At 40.6% G+C, this 13,408-nt stretch overlaps 1 protein-coding gene across 2 annotated transcripts in view; it reads right to left on the bottom strand.

Moving 5' to 3' along the window:
- LOC136871854 (polynucleotide 5'-hydroxyl-kinase NOL9) overlaps positions 1 to 13,408 on the bottom strand; it is a 371,126-nt gene that overhangs the window by 76,461 nt on the left and 281,257 nt on the right. The gene's annotated exons all lie outside the window — the stretch shown is intronic.

The raw sequence follows: 13,408 nt of genomic DNA, 5'->3' as shown, positions 1-13,408 counted from the left end.
TTCAATGTTAACATACATTTCATAACAATGATAACAGTTACAGTACAGGTACTTCACTACTTTCTTATAAAGGTAAATGAATTACCTCACTGGAAGAACACTTCATATATTGTGCCTGTTACAAGACAGTGGTCAGAAAAGCAATTCGATATGAGGTGATTGTATAGTCCACAACTTAAATGAAAGAGCTCTAATAAGGTAATTCACTTACTATTATAAGAGAGTAGTAAATTCAGTAGAATCCCTAGTAAAAAAAAAAAAAAAAACTAATAATATATATTAAAAAAGTTACATTTTTGTCGATAGACTTCAAAATTTTGCCTCAAACTTTTTATCTTGCATTAGATTCCCGAAAGTCAAAAGTAGGTTCAATTCTTGCAACATGTAGACATACACTGCCATGAAAACTAATGACAAAACTTGGTTAAATGCCTTCAGATGTCAAAAATTAAATCACAGCCAGTTGATCCTGTTTTGGCAGGTTTGGGATTGCTGCCATGTTTGTTCATTACCCACAAAGTCAAATGATTCATGCCAACTGCCAATTCTTGCTGAAAAACAAATGGCATATAGTTGCCTCTCCTTCCAATGATAGCCCAGTGATGCATACACAGTGGACCGATGAATGTGGTCTGGACGGGCTTTATTTGATCCTGCCTCATCGTACGACTTCCAAGTCTTCAGAGTACAGTCCCAGCATTTGCCTGGTGTGGAAATGGGAAACCACGGAAAACCATCTTCTGGTCTGCCGAAAGTGCGGTTCAAACCCATTATCTCCCGAATGCAAGCTCACAACTGTATGCCCCTAACTGCATGGCCAACTTGCTCAGTAGGCAGCCTAATAATTCCAGTGGGAATAGTGATGGATTTGAGAGGGCAGGTCTGGCTTTAGCTATGAGCAGTTGCACTGAAACTCCAAGGTCACTTTCAGTTCTTAAAAAGATCACAGCAGTGTAAGCATGCTGGCTAGGATCTATGAAGGTATGAGGTGTCCATTGGCTCCCATCCTTCACATAACTCGTGATTAGTTAAGGAACTTTCACTACCCTTAAGCAGTTTATATCCTGATAATACTTCCAAAATTCATCAGTGATACTCTTAGGTGATGGCAAGTCCTACGTCTGTTTGACTTCCTTGGTTTCGTTTCCTATGCCCCAGGCCTTCTGCTACAACAGCTTGAATGGGAGAAGTGCTGGAGTGAGAAACCCAATGATATAAAAACTCTTCTGTATTAAGGAAAGTTAGATTCTCTTCATCAATACTTTAGGGAGAGTTAAACTTTCTGTATTAAATTCAACACTCATTGTGTCCGTACTTCTGTTCCACTTTAGTCCGAGAATCTTTGTGATGTATCCCTTCTCAATTTCACTGCCCTCCCTCAGTGAGATTCCTTCTATTGAATATTCCCAGTTCCTTAGTTCCATTTTTGCATCATTCAGCAGTTTAATGATCTCAATTCCAAAGGTAACAAACTCTTCCCTCGAAGCAACGAATGTCACACAGTTGATATAGATGTTGATTCCCATAGGGAATCTGAAATATTTGTCCTGAATGAGCAAATTTATAATACCAATATAAATGGTCCGTTATTGGACATTACAAATTTTCCAGCTAGCACACTCTTGGTTGCCAGCATTTCGCCCTCGTGTGCTAGGGTGGGCTCATCAGTTGGTACCTAGCACACCTACCAATACGCTGGCTAGTGCATACCGTGGAGGCCACTGCGTAGGCTAACTGGAGCCACCGGCAGTGCCAATGCACTAAGAGACTTTGTCTCATCACTAAAAATTGATGCCTGCTTGGCCATTAGATGATATAGATGTTGATTCCCATAGGGAATCTGAAATATTTGTCCTGAATGAGCAAATTTATAATACCAATATAAATGGTCCGTTATTGGACATTACAAATTTTCCAGCTAGCTCACTCTTGGTTGCCAGCGTTTCGCCCTCGTGTGCTAGGGTGGGCTCATCAGTTGGTACCTAGCACACCTACCAATACGCTGGCTAGTGCATACCGTGGAGGCCACTGCGTAGGCTAACTGGAGCCACCGGCAGTGCCAATGCACTAAGAGACTTTGTCTCATCACTAAAAATTGATGCCTGCTTGGCCATTAGATGATATAGATGTTGATTCCCATAGGGAATCTGAAATATTTGTCCTGAATGAGCAAATTTATAATACCAATATAAATGGTCCGTTATTGGACATTACAAATTTTCCAGCTAGCTCACTCTTGGTTGCCAGCGTTTCGCCCTCGTGTGCTAGGGTGGGCTAATCAGTTGGTACCTAGCACACCTACCAATACGCTGGCTAGTGCATACCGTGGAGGCCACTGCGTAGGCTAACTGGAGCCACCGGCAGTGCCAATGCACTAAGAGACTTTGTCTCATCACTAAAAATTGATGCCTGCTTGGCCATTAGATGATATAGATGTTGATTCCCATAGGGAATCTGAAATATTTGTCCTGAATGAGCAAATTTATAATACCAATATAAATGGTCCGTTATTGGACATTACAAATTTTCCAGCTAGCTCACTCTTGGTTGCCAGCGTTTCGCCCTCGTGTGCTAGGGTGGGCTCATCAGTTGGTACCTAGCACACCTACCAATACGCTGGCTAGTGCATACCGTGGAGGCCACTGCGTAGGCTAACTGGAGCCACCGGCAGTGCCAATGCACTAAGAGACTTTGTCTCATCACTAAAAATTGATGCATACCACGGTATGCACTAGCCAGCGTATTGGTAGGTGTGCTAGGTACCAACTGATGAGCCCACCCTAGCACACGAGGGCGAAACGCTGGCAACCAAAAGTGAGCTACCTGGAAAATTTGTAATGTCCAATAATGGACCATTTATATTGGTATTATAAATTTGCTCATTCAGGACAAATATTTCAGATTCCCTATGGGAATCAACATCTATATCATCTAATGGCCAAGCAGGCATCAATTTTTAGTGATGAGACAAAGTCTCTTAGTGCATTGGCACTGCCGGTGGCTCCAGTTAGCCTACGCAGTGGCCTCCACGGTATGCACTAGCCAGCGTATTGGTAGGTGTGCTAGGTGCCAACTGATGAGCCCACCCTAGCACACGAGGGCGAAACGCTGGCAACCAAGAGTGAGCTAGCTGGAAAATTTGTAATGTCCAATAACGGACCATTTATATTGGTATTGTCACACAGTTGTCGACATAGATTGACTCCATCAATTTATGTGCTGTTTTCTAGTCTTCCTTACAGACGTTGGTAATATGGTGTTCTATTACAGTGCCAAGGATAAACGGACTGCAGGTAGTTCCAAAAATCACTCACAAGAGTCCTAAAGTCTCATTTTCTTCACACTGCCATTCTCCCACTTTAGGAAATTCAGAATATCACGATCTTCTGTCACAACCTCTATCATTTGAAAGGCTTTACGGATGTCCGAAGTAACTCCAATTACATTCTCTCAAAATCTGAGGAGTACCTCTGGAATTAACTGAACATGATTGAGTCCTTTCTCTAGGCAGTCATTCGTTTTTGTCTTCTACCCGATCACAGACATTAACAGTCTCCAGCTTCCAAAGATCAAATATGGTTTTCATATCATCACAAGCCATTGAGGTGGTGAGGTTACTCAGACTAACATTATCAGACTGGTCTTGCCTCTAACCTGCCAAAGTCCATCCAAGTTTCATTTCCACAGCTAGGAGTCTATTCTTCAACTGAACCACCTTTCTTGTGAGAATCTTGGCATATATATATATCCATTCCTATGAGGAGCTCAATCTCAGAAAAATCATCACCCCAGTCACTGATCCATATTCTTTTCATTTTCAACTCTTTCAGCAAGTCTGAAGATCTTGACACTCGTGGACTCAATGGACAAATTCTAGGATGATCCTGTAACTCCAGTTCACAAATGAATTATCCATCATTTCTTGCTATGTTGATTTTATATCCCTTGCATTTAATGATAGACGTTTGATCTCCACCAACCAAAACATGGGATACCATTTCTTGCATAAGGTTCTAGCCTCAACTCTTCAACTGTACTCTGAATGAGGTAGCTTCGTTGTGAGCCACAGTCTGAGAATGCTTGTACTGTTTTCTGTTTACCATTCCCTTCTAATGTGACCATCAGTGTTTGTAGGACAACTTGATTGATACAGGTATGGTTAGCTAAGTCAGAGGTAATTTGTGTTTCCTTCTCAATCTTCAATTCACTCTTCTCAGCTCGTGATAGGTCAGGACAGTTAACTGTAATGTGTTTATTTCTGCAAAGTAAGCAGTCACCTTTTTCTTTCACTTTTGATCTCTATTCTTCTATACTCATTTTCCTGGAAAAAGAACATTTATCACTTTCATGAGACTTACTACAGAAAATGCATGACACTGAAGGACTGTTGTTGTAAAATCCAGCAACAGTAGGAATGGGTCTATCTACACGTTCTTTATTGTGTTTCTTATCTGTCTTGGAAGAACCTAACCTTTCCTCATTCTTACTTCACACAGCTAAATTGCTAAATCCTGCTTGAGCCAATAGAATCTGCTGTTCATTTTACACTTCAGTATGTAGAAATTCCACAAGTCACTCAAGTCGAGACCCAATTTCTTCATTTGTACTTCCTTCTTGTTTCTAGAACAGACATTTTTGCTAAGCTTGTAATGTCTCTTCGGGAAGGTTAGATTCGACTAATGGAAACAGCCATGTACTTGGATCTGCAGATGCTAGATTCAAACTACTGAGGGATTGAAGGAGATACTCTACCGTGATTAACAAAGTGAGTAATGAAAGTTTGTCCTCTTGTGTCGCTTTTGAAATCACTAATTTCATTAATTATTCTCATACATACACTTGAAATAAAACATCTGCTCTTCCAAACTGTTCTTGCCGAGTTTGAATGACCTTCGGGTGATTTTCTGATGTCTATGGATAACTAAACACAATTCTGTGAGGTTCAGTTCCTGTTTTCATAACATGCAATAAATACCGAAATTCGCCACTACCGTGCAAACGATCATCTTTGTGAATCTTCTGAAATTGCAACCAAAATCTTAACCACTCCTGTAAATCAGCATTAAATTTCCTAATTTCAATCCTGACTGCGATACGAGGTCTCTTCATGTGTGTCACTTTAAAGAAATGTCTGCTCTAAGGGGCATCAAAACATTATTCACCTGCACCCATACAACCTCAGATTCAGTGATGTACTTCTCAGGAGTTTCTTTTTCTGATGCATTATTTTGCTATCTAAAAAAAAAAAAAATCAAAATAACTTTATTTGCAAATGAGGTGTCTACCTCGGTGGCAAATGGTACACTAAAATACATTATTGTCAAGCACTAAATATTAAATTAACAAGAGAAGAAAATTTTTCCTATAATACATTATTATACAATTTACGCTAACAATGTTTTCTATTAAACACACAGCTCATCCTTAATAAATTTATATTGTTTACAAAATTCTACTTATAATATCTCCTGTACTACTTACAAATATAGTCAACTGATATACAGTATGTGGAATTACTTCAAATGATACTATACAACTGGTATAACATTAATATTTACATTGCATTTATTTATTTACTTTTTTTTTTTGTTTTTTTTTGTTACCCGTTCTGGATCCTAAGTAGCATAACGACCTGCTGCGTCTTAACCAGAGCCCCTTTTGCCACCACTTTTCAGAGTTCCTGAAGGGCCTTCACAGCTACCGTAGCGGTCCCAGGGCCCTCGAAGTCCCCACTGTACTTCACCCCTACAGGCAGTCCCCTACTTTGGCTGTAAAAACTCCTTAGACCAGGGGATGGAATTAATTTATTCACACACATTTTTTTATTTACAATAACCTGCACTGGTCGAATGCCCTCTAACACTTCATTTATTTTCTCTGTTGCTGTTTATTCTCTTCTTGAATATCTGTACAGATTTTGGAAAAGGATCAAACACTACCCCTGGTAAACTGTTCCACTCTTTCACATCCTTCCCAATGAATGAAAATTTACCCCAATCGCTTCTGCTAAAATTCCTTCTAATTTTATATTTGTGGTCAGTCCTGCCGATATAATTATTTTCCAACTGAAGCCTCTCACGGATATCTCCCCATGCTTCTTCTCCTGTATAGGCTCTATATAATCCTATAAGTCTAGTTTTCTCCCTTCTCTTACTTAAAGTTTCCCACACAAGTTCCTTTAACATTTCTGATACACTACTCTTTCTCCTGAAATCCCCTGTTACAAATCTTGCTGCTTTCCTCTGCACACTATCTATTTCTTTTATTAGGTATTCTTGGTGAGGATCCCAAACACTGTTTGCATATTCCAATAATGGACGAACCATACTCAAGTAACTTTTTCTTTTAATTCTTTGTTGCATCCTTTAAGTAGCCTCATTATGACATGTAATGATCTGTATGCTTTCCCAACAATGTCGTCAATATGACCCTTCCAGTGCAAATTACTTTCAAATCTCACACCTAAGTATTTGCACTTGCCATCTTTTGCGATAACTACCTCATCCAAAGTATATTCAAATTCAGTTTTAAAGCTCCTGTTTGTAAAAGTTGTAACAGTTGATTTGCCTCCATTAACCTTCATATAATTTTCTTCAACCCATTGTTGGATACTCTCAAGGTCCCTTTGTAATTCTGAACAATCCTCAATGTTGTTTATTTCCCTATAAACAATTATGTCATCTGCATACAATCTTATTTTTGATGTTATATTGTTCCCTAAATCATTTGCGTATATTAAGAAAAGTAACGGACCGATTATACTACCCTGTGCAATTCCCTTCCAAACTTTCTCTTCCTGAGATACATTATTTCCTACTTTGACTTTCTGAACCCTCGAATTTAGAAATGCTTTTATCCAACGTGTAACCCTTACATCCAATCCTATTCCCTCCAATTTCTTTAATAATATTCCATGTTCCACTCTATCAAAGGCTTTGGAAAGATCTATGGCTATGCAATCTAACTGACCTCCTGAATCCAACTGATCTGATATGTCCTGCTGAAATCCCACCAGTTGTGCCTCACAAGAAAATTTCTTTCTAAATCCATACTGGCTCCTCATGAACCAATTTTTATCATCACATATCCCTCTGATGTACTTCGATATTAAACTCTCCAGAATTTTACAAACTATACTGGTCAGGCTGATTGGTCTGTAGTTCTCTGGTTTCCTTTTATCACCCTTTCCTTTATAAATTGGTATTATTATAGATTCCTTCCATTCCTTTGGTATTACACTATTATTTATGACATAGTCAAAGAGAAATTTTAAATAAGGCACTATGTACCACCCCATTGTCTTTAATACCTCCCCAGTAATTTGATCACTTCCTGCTGCTTTTCCTTGCTGAAGCAGTTGGATTTCTCTGAAAATATCTTCGTTTGTGAATGAGAAGCTTCTTGTTTCCCTCTGTCTCTCTCCCTCTCTATCTTCTGTTTCGGTTTCCAACTCTTGACAATCATCTACTGAATCTCTAAATTCCCTACTAAATAGGTTTGCTTTCTCAGTATTTGTTAAATAGTGTTCACCCCCTTCTCCCACCATTGTAGGAATTTGGATTCCTTTTCCTTTTTGATTCCTGATATATGAATACAGCTTTTTCCATTTCCCTTTGTGGTCATTACCCTCTTGAAGTATGCCATTCATATAATTCTCTTTTGCTTCCTTTTTCACTCTATTTAGTTCCCTCATTAGCTGTTTTCTAGTTTCTCTACTCTCACTACCCTCTTTGATTTTCCTGTTTACTATTCTACATTTTCTTTTCAATTTTCTTATTTTCCTTGTATAATAAACAGGGTCTGAGGTCATTTTACCCTTCTTAACAGGTACAAATCTCTTCTCTCCTTCCCAAATAATTCCTTTAAATTTAGCCCAAAGTGTATCCACGTTACTCCCTTCACTTATCCAACAACTGAATTGTGATTTAAGGTAAGTCCCAAATTCATCAACTTTAGTTTTTCTGTACAATTTCTTGTCTTGTGTAACCCTCTTATTAAGCCTTTTTGGTACGAGTCCTACATCCACTATTACAGCCTTAAGGTCTCCTATTCCTTCAATTACCTCAGTTTTATCAACAATTTCCCATGGTTTAACCAAGAATACATCTAGTAAGTTATTGAGACGAGTCGGTTCTTGTACTACTTGTGAAATCCTCCCTCCCAAATTAACTTATTTGCCAGTTTCTGTTCATGGGCTTCACTTGCAGCTCCTTTCCATTCAACTTCAGGCAAATTTAGATCTCCCCCAATTATTACCATATCATTATTATTGTTTTTACGAGTATAATCTATTATTTTGTCAAAGATTTCCATGTCTCTTTCCTCTCTTCCAGGCCTGTATGTTCCTATAATTCCCACCTCCTTCATATTATCACAAACTAATTTTATCCCTAATATTTCATCCCTTTCATCGGTAAACCATTCATGTGAACAGTAAGTTTCCTTCACCAGAATAAACACCCCCCCTCCCTTTTTATCTCCTCGGTCTCTACGATAGACTGTGTACCCTTCTGGAAATACTTCTCTATTTCCCACCCCTTCTTTCAACCACGATTCCACTCCTATCACCACATCAGTCTCATAAGATTCCATCAATGTACCGAATTTTAATTGTTTATTTACTACACTTTGACAGTTTACCAAGAGCAATCTCAGACCCCCTTCCTCCCTAAAACTTGACTGTTGCAATTGGGTAACTTGAAATTCCTTACAATCCTGAGTTTCTTTTTCTAGTTGACTGAGCCAGCTTGAAGTACAGCTGGCTCTTTGAACTAGTTTTCCTGGTCAGTATTATAACTCAAGGGAGTTGCCTGTTTTACAGTACATATCTTAAGATTAATAAAATCTAGAACAATATTTGCTATCTTTCGTTTACCTGAATTGTTTAGATGGAGGCCATGTTTTGTATAACAGTATCTCTCAAAACTGCTGCATTCAATAACCTGAGTATTCCGAAAATGTTTACAAATTTTAACAATATCTGTATTGACCTTGTCCACTTCAATGTTCACACACGAGTCTCTACTCAAATCATGCCTGCGGGGCACGTTCAGTACAAAAACGTTAGTGTGGGTCAGCTTCCCTAGTGTATGTTTAAGTTGTGATCTTACGTTGTTAGCGTCGTCGCGAGCTACGTCGTTCGTCCCACCGATGATAAGCACTGCATCGCCGCTCCCGAAGTTCCTAGTTGCTGCTTCTACGTTTTCCACAACACTGCTGATAGAAGCTCCTGGATACATTTCTCCGGTTGCTGCTATATTCTCGTCGTTAATCACTCCCGCAATTCCCCTTCCTTGGCTATCACCAAACACAGCTACCTTCGCTGATTTAGGCCTAACTGGGTCTTGAATCTGAATTCTAGGCCTAAATTTTAAACTCGGCACGGCAACGGATCGCGATGATTTGGTTTCACGCGCGCGATCACTTTCTTCCAGAATTAAATTATTTAGGGCAGAAAACCTATTTCTGATGTTTATTTCCAGAAATTCAGTTGTAGATTTCTTCTTAGCCGGCCATCCACGAACTACTTGACACCACGTGCTCGAGTTTGTTACTTGTACCGGTATATCACTCGAAGAACGGTCAGTCCCAAATTCTAGCGATCGCAGTCTTTCTCTTAATTCTTGATTTTCAACTTTAAGAGTCTCATTGTCCTTTTTTAGAATGTTTATAATTTCTAATGCACTTTTATATTCCTCATCGACTGTTTTCGGTGCTTCGTCAAGGCCGTCCCCAACAACAACATTCCGAACACACTGCTCACAAATCCAGTCAACATTTTCATTAGTTTTTACGTCTCTAGGGCAATTTCCGCACTTATAATGCCACCATCGATCACATGAATCACACAACATTCCATTTTTCACTAATTTTCGACATTTTCCGCATTTTTCGTCACATTTTACGGTTAATTTACTCGGAGAATAAAACACTACGTCGTCATTACCGGGCGCCATTTTGAAAGAAAAAAATTCATGAAGCTCCAGCATTAATGCATGTAAAAGACTGAAATGTGAAAAAAGAGTCTCATTAAAATCAGGAGACATAAATGTTGCAAGAATTCTCTTTATGGCATTTATCTTCCTAGTGAAGCATGTTCTCACAGGTATCCTACCTTTCTTCACTTTCTCCATATTTATTCTTTCTTGTTTTGGAAGAAATACTGACTCGGTATCACACTTTATTGTACTTCAAATTCCTTCTCTTCTAGGATAGAAATAAACACATAGAAACCACCACGTCAGGGGTCACCAAAATGTTGTAATACAGTCGATCTGACTCCACAGATGCAATATATTAATTTTATAAACTCAAAGCAACACATAATCATGATAGATTACAGATCTGGTCCTGGAGAATTAGCTTCACTCCTCATACAATAGCGATGGCACACAACCAAAAGCAAAAAGAAAAGCACTATACAAGTCAGTAGGTGGTGTACACCGAAGGAAAAACAAGCGCTAATTGGCTGTTGGGGTGTGACATCACAGCGTGCAGAAAATTTGAAATTGCAGGTGTGAGCAATTTGAAAAGTCGGCATGGCTGGCTACGTGTGCATGCCTAACTTCACTTTAATCAAGGATTCAACCTCAAACAAGAATTATGCTGCTTTCACATTCAATAGTAATAATATTTATTAAATTACTAACACATTCAAAAGAATAGCTTAGTGAACTAAAAACACTAATTCAAATGTACTATTCAATTCACATGTCATTAATAATAATAATAATAATAATAATAATAATAATAATAATAATAATAATAATAATGTAATGGTCATAGCGTCCGCCATGTCAACTGGCAGTGGGCCTGGCCCAGCACCGTATAGACCTACCCCTTATGCTTCAACTGTGCCAATCACTAGCAGCGCTTAAGGCTAGGCAAGCCCCATTCGCTTCCGCTCGCAGTCCTGTAGCAGAGGAGTATGGAAATGACTCCACGATTAATCTGGAGTGTTCCATCTCACGATGTTCCTGGATCCATCCAGCATCCGGACGATTCTAGAAGAGCCAGCGCAGGTATATAAGAGAGGAACGACCTGCCTGGAGTTAGTGAGAGTTAGACTGAGTTAGAAGTTGGTGTGGTTCAGTCATGAGCGATTGCCAGTATAGTGAAGTATGTGAACTGCCGTGATTATCAGACTAGTGTGTTACAGTGCGGACTGTCGGCGAAGGAGAGAACGTGTAGCCGTGCGACACGGGACCTTGTGTGTGAGTGTAAAACTGTGTAGTGTGAGAACAAGTGAGAAACAAAGGGAGAGAGACCGCGCGAACTGCGTACGTGTCTGTTATGAGCAATAGTTGTGTGTAGTCTTGTGTAGTTTTAGTGCCTAGCTAATAAATCTTAGTATTGAAGCTACCAGTCTAGTGTTAATCGATCCTACTACCCCGCCAACTCGTTACAACTGGTGTCAAAAGTGGGATCGACCGGTAGCAGTAATTTCGTAACTAGGAATTTCTAGTGAATCGTGAAATGGATAGCGAACAGTTTCAGGCTCTCCTCAGTAAGTTCACCAAACTCTCATCCAAACAGGACGAAATCAAGAGCAAACTGAAACTGGAATTAAATGAACTTAAGGGTGGACAAGGTAAATTAGAACACGAAATGCGCTCTCTCGAAAGAAAATTAAAGAGTGACATTATGCAGGATGTACAGGAACTGGTTGAAAAACAGATCAAAGAAATACCGCAGGTTGTGGAGTCAGGGGTTCGAGACCTGAAAGAAGAAGTTAAGTGCCCTGTGTACGAGAGTGACAGCCGTGGAGATTTAAAGTTAAAAATTTCATTGTTCCGTATTGAAGAATATTACAGTTAAAATTGAAATAATTGATAAAGAGATTCAACCTATTCAATACAAAAGAATAAGAAATGTAGTGAATTACGTTCCCATTTAATAATAAGTAGAAATGGTACCGGTTTCGACCCTAGTCCAGGTCACCGTCAGCCGATTAAAACATGAAAAACAATGCATAGGAAAAGGAAATAAAAGATTAAGTACACTCCGGATCAGTAGAAGAAGCGATATAAAAATGAACGGGGGTAGACACTGTAAAACTCAGAAGAAGTAAAATGCAAGTCACTTAAAAGAAAACAGTGCGCAATTCTCTGAGCGGCAGCATGGCACACGCAGCGCTAGGCAAAGTCCCATGTTTATGAATAGCGGAGAACGGTTAAATGAGCCCGTTTTTAAACACTGTCAGGCACAAAGTCACATCACAATCGAACACATACGAAGATCCATAATCGTGCAGGAGTTGAAGACGAGTAGATCCATTAAAGCAACTTGCCAGCTCCCGGTGATCAGCACGATACATTCAATATCAAGCACTGTGGTTCAAACGCCAAAGTAAAATGGAGAATAGCTTGAAGATCCAGTAATTTTCCTAAGTTACGGGAAAGTAAGTATATAGATAAATATAGTACAATTCAATATAATTGAATAAGTAGTTGTGCTCCTATAGAATACTTAGAATAGTTGACGTGAAAAAACAATTGTGCTAGGGCCACCTGCAGCGACAGGGGCTCAAGCGCCGGGAAAGTAAAACCACCGCATTTTGACGGGACAACATCTTAGCGGACCTTCCGGGCCCAATTCGAGACCATGTGCGGGCACAACGGTTGGACATCGGAGGAAAGGGCCGTGTACCTAATCACCGGACTGCAAGGACCAGCAGCGGAAGTACTACACGGCCTACAGCCAGGTGCCACTTACGAGGAGATCATTAGAGCGCTCGACAGCCGATACGGTGACCACCAGCTGGCAGCCGCCTACCGAGTCCAGCTAAGGAAGAGGACCCAGCGCGCTAATGAGACGCTGCAAGAATACGCGCAAGATGTGGAGCAGCTAGCCTACAAGGCTCTGGATGGGCTGCCTCTGGACCAAATTCAGCAGGAGGCAGCCTATATATGCAGTGATGGGCTCCGCGACGCTGAGATCTGTCAAAAGCTGATGCTCAGCGGGGAGCATGACCTCAGAAAGGCCCTGACGTTAGCCCTGAGGGTGGAGGCAGTGAAGGGAACAGCGGAACCGTCACCAAGAATACGAGCCGTGAAAAGCGAGGACGCGCCGGTGACCCACGCCGTTACGGAAGAATGACGCACGCCGCCGCTGAGGCGCTGACGCACCAACGAGATCACCTGTTGGAATTGCGGCAAGCGTGGCCACCTGCGGAGGAACTGCCATATGGAGATGGCCCCTGATCAGGGAAACGAGTAAGGGTCGACAAGGAGGGGGGCTCTTGGCACCGTCACTACCGTCCCCTCGTTTCACGCTAAATGGGGTCACCGAGCGGAGCGACGACAGCTTGATCGCCGACGGGTGGCTAGGAGACAGGCCGTGCCGAGTCACGATAGACACGGGGCGGCACTGACCATCGCCAGGCCGGACATCGCTGAGGGACAGCCAG

This window comes from Anabrus simplex, chromosome 4 (genome assembly GCF_040414725.1).
Source record: "Anabrus simplex isolate iqAnaSimp1 chromosome 4, ASM4041472v1, whole genome shotgun sequence".
NCBI lineage: Eukaryota > Metazoa > Arthropoda > Insecta > Orthoptera > Tettigoniidae > Anabrus > Anabrus simplex.
This window is presented reverse-complemented; position numbering and strand designations above follow the sequence as displayed.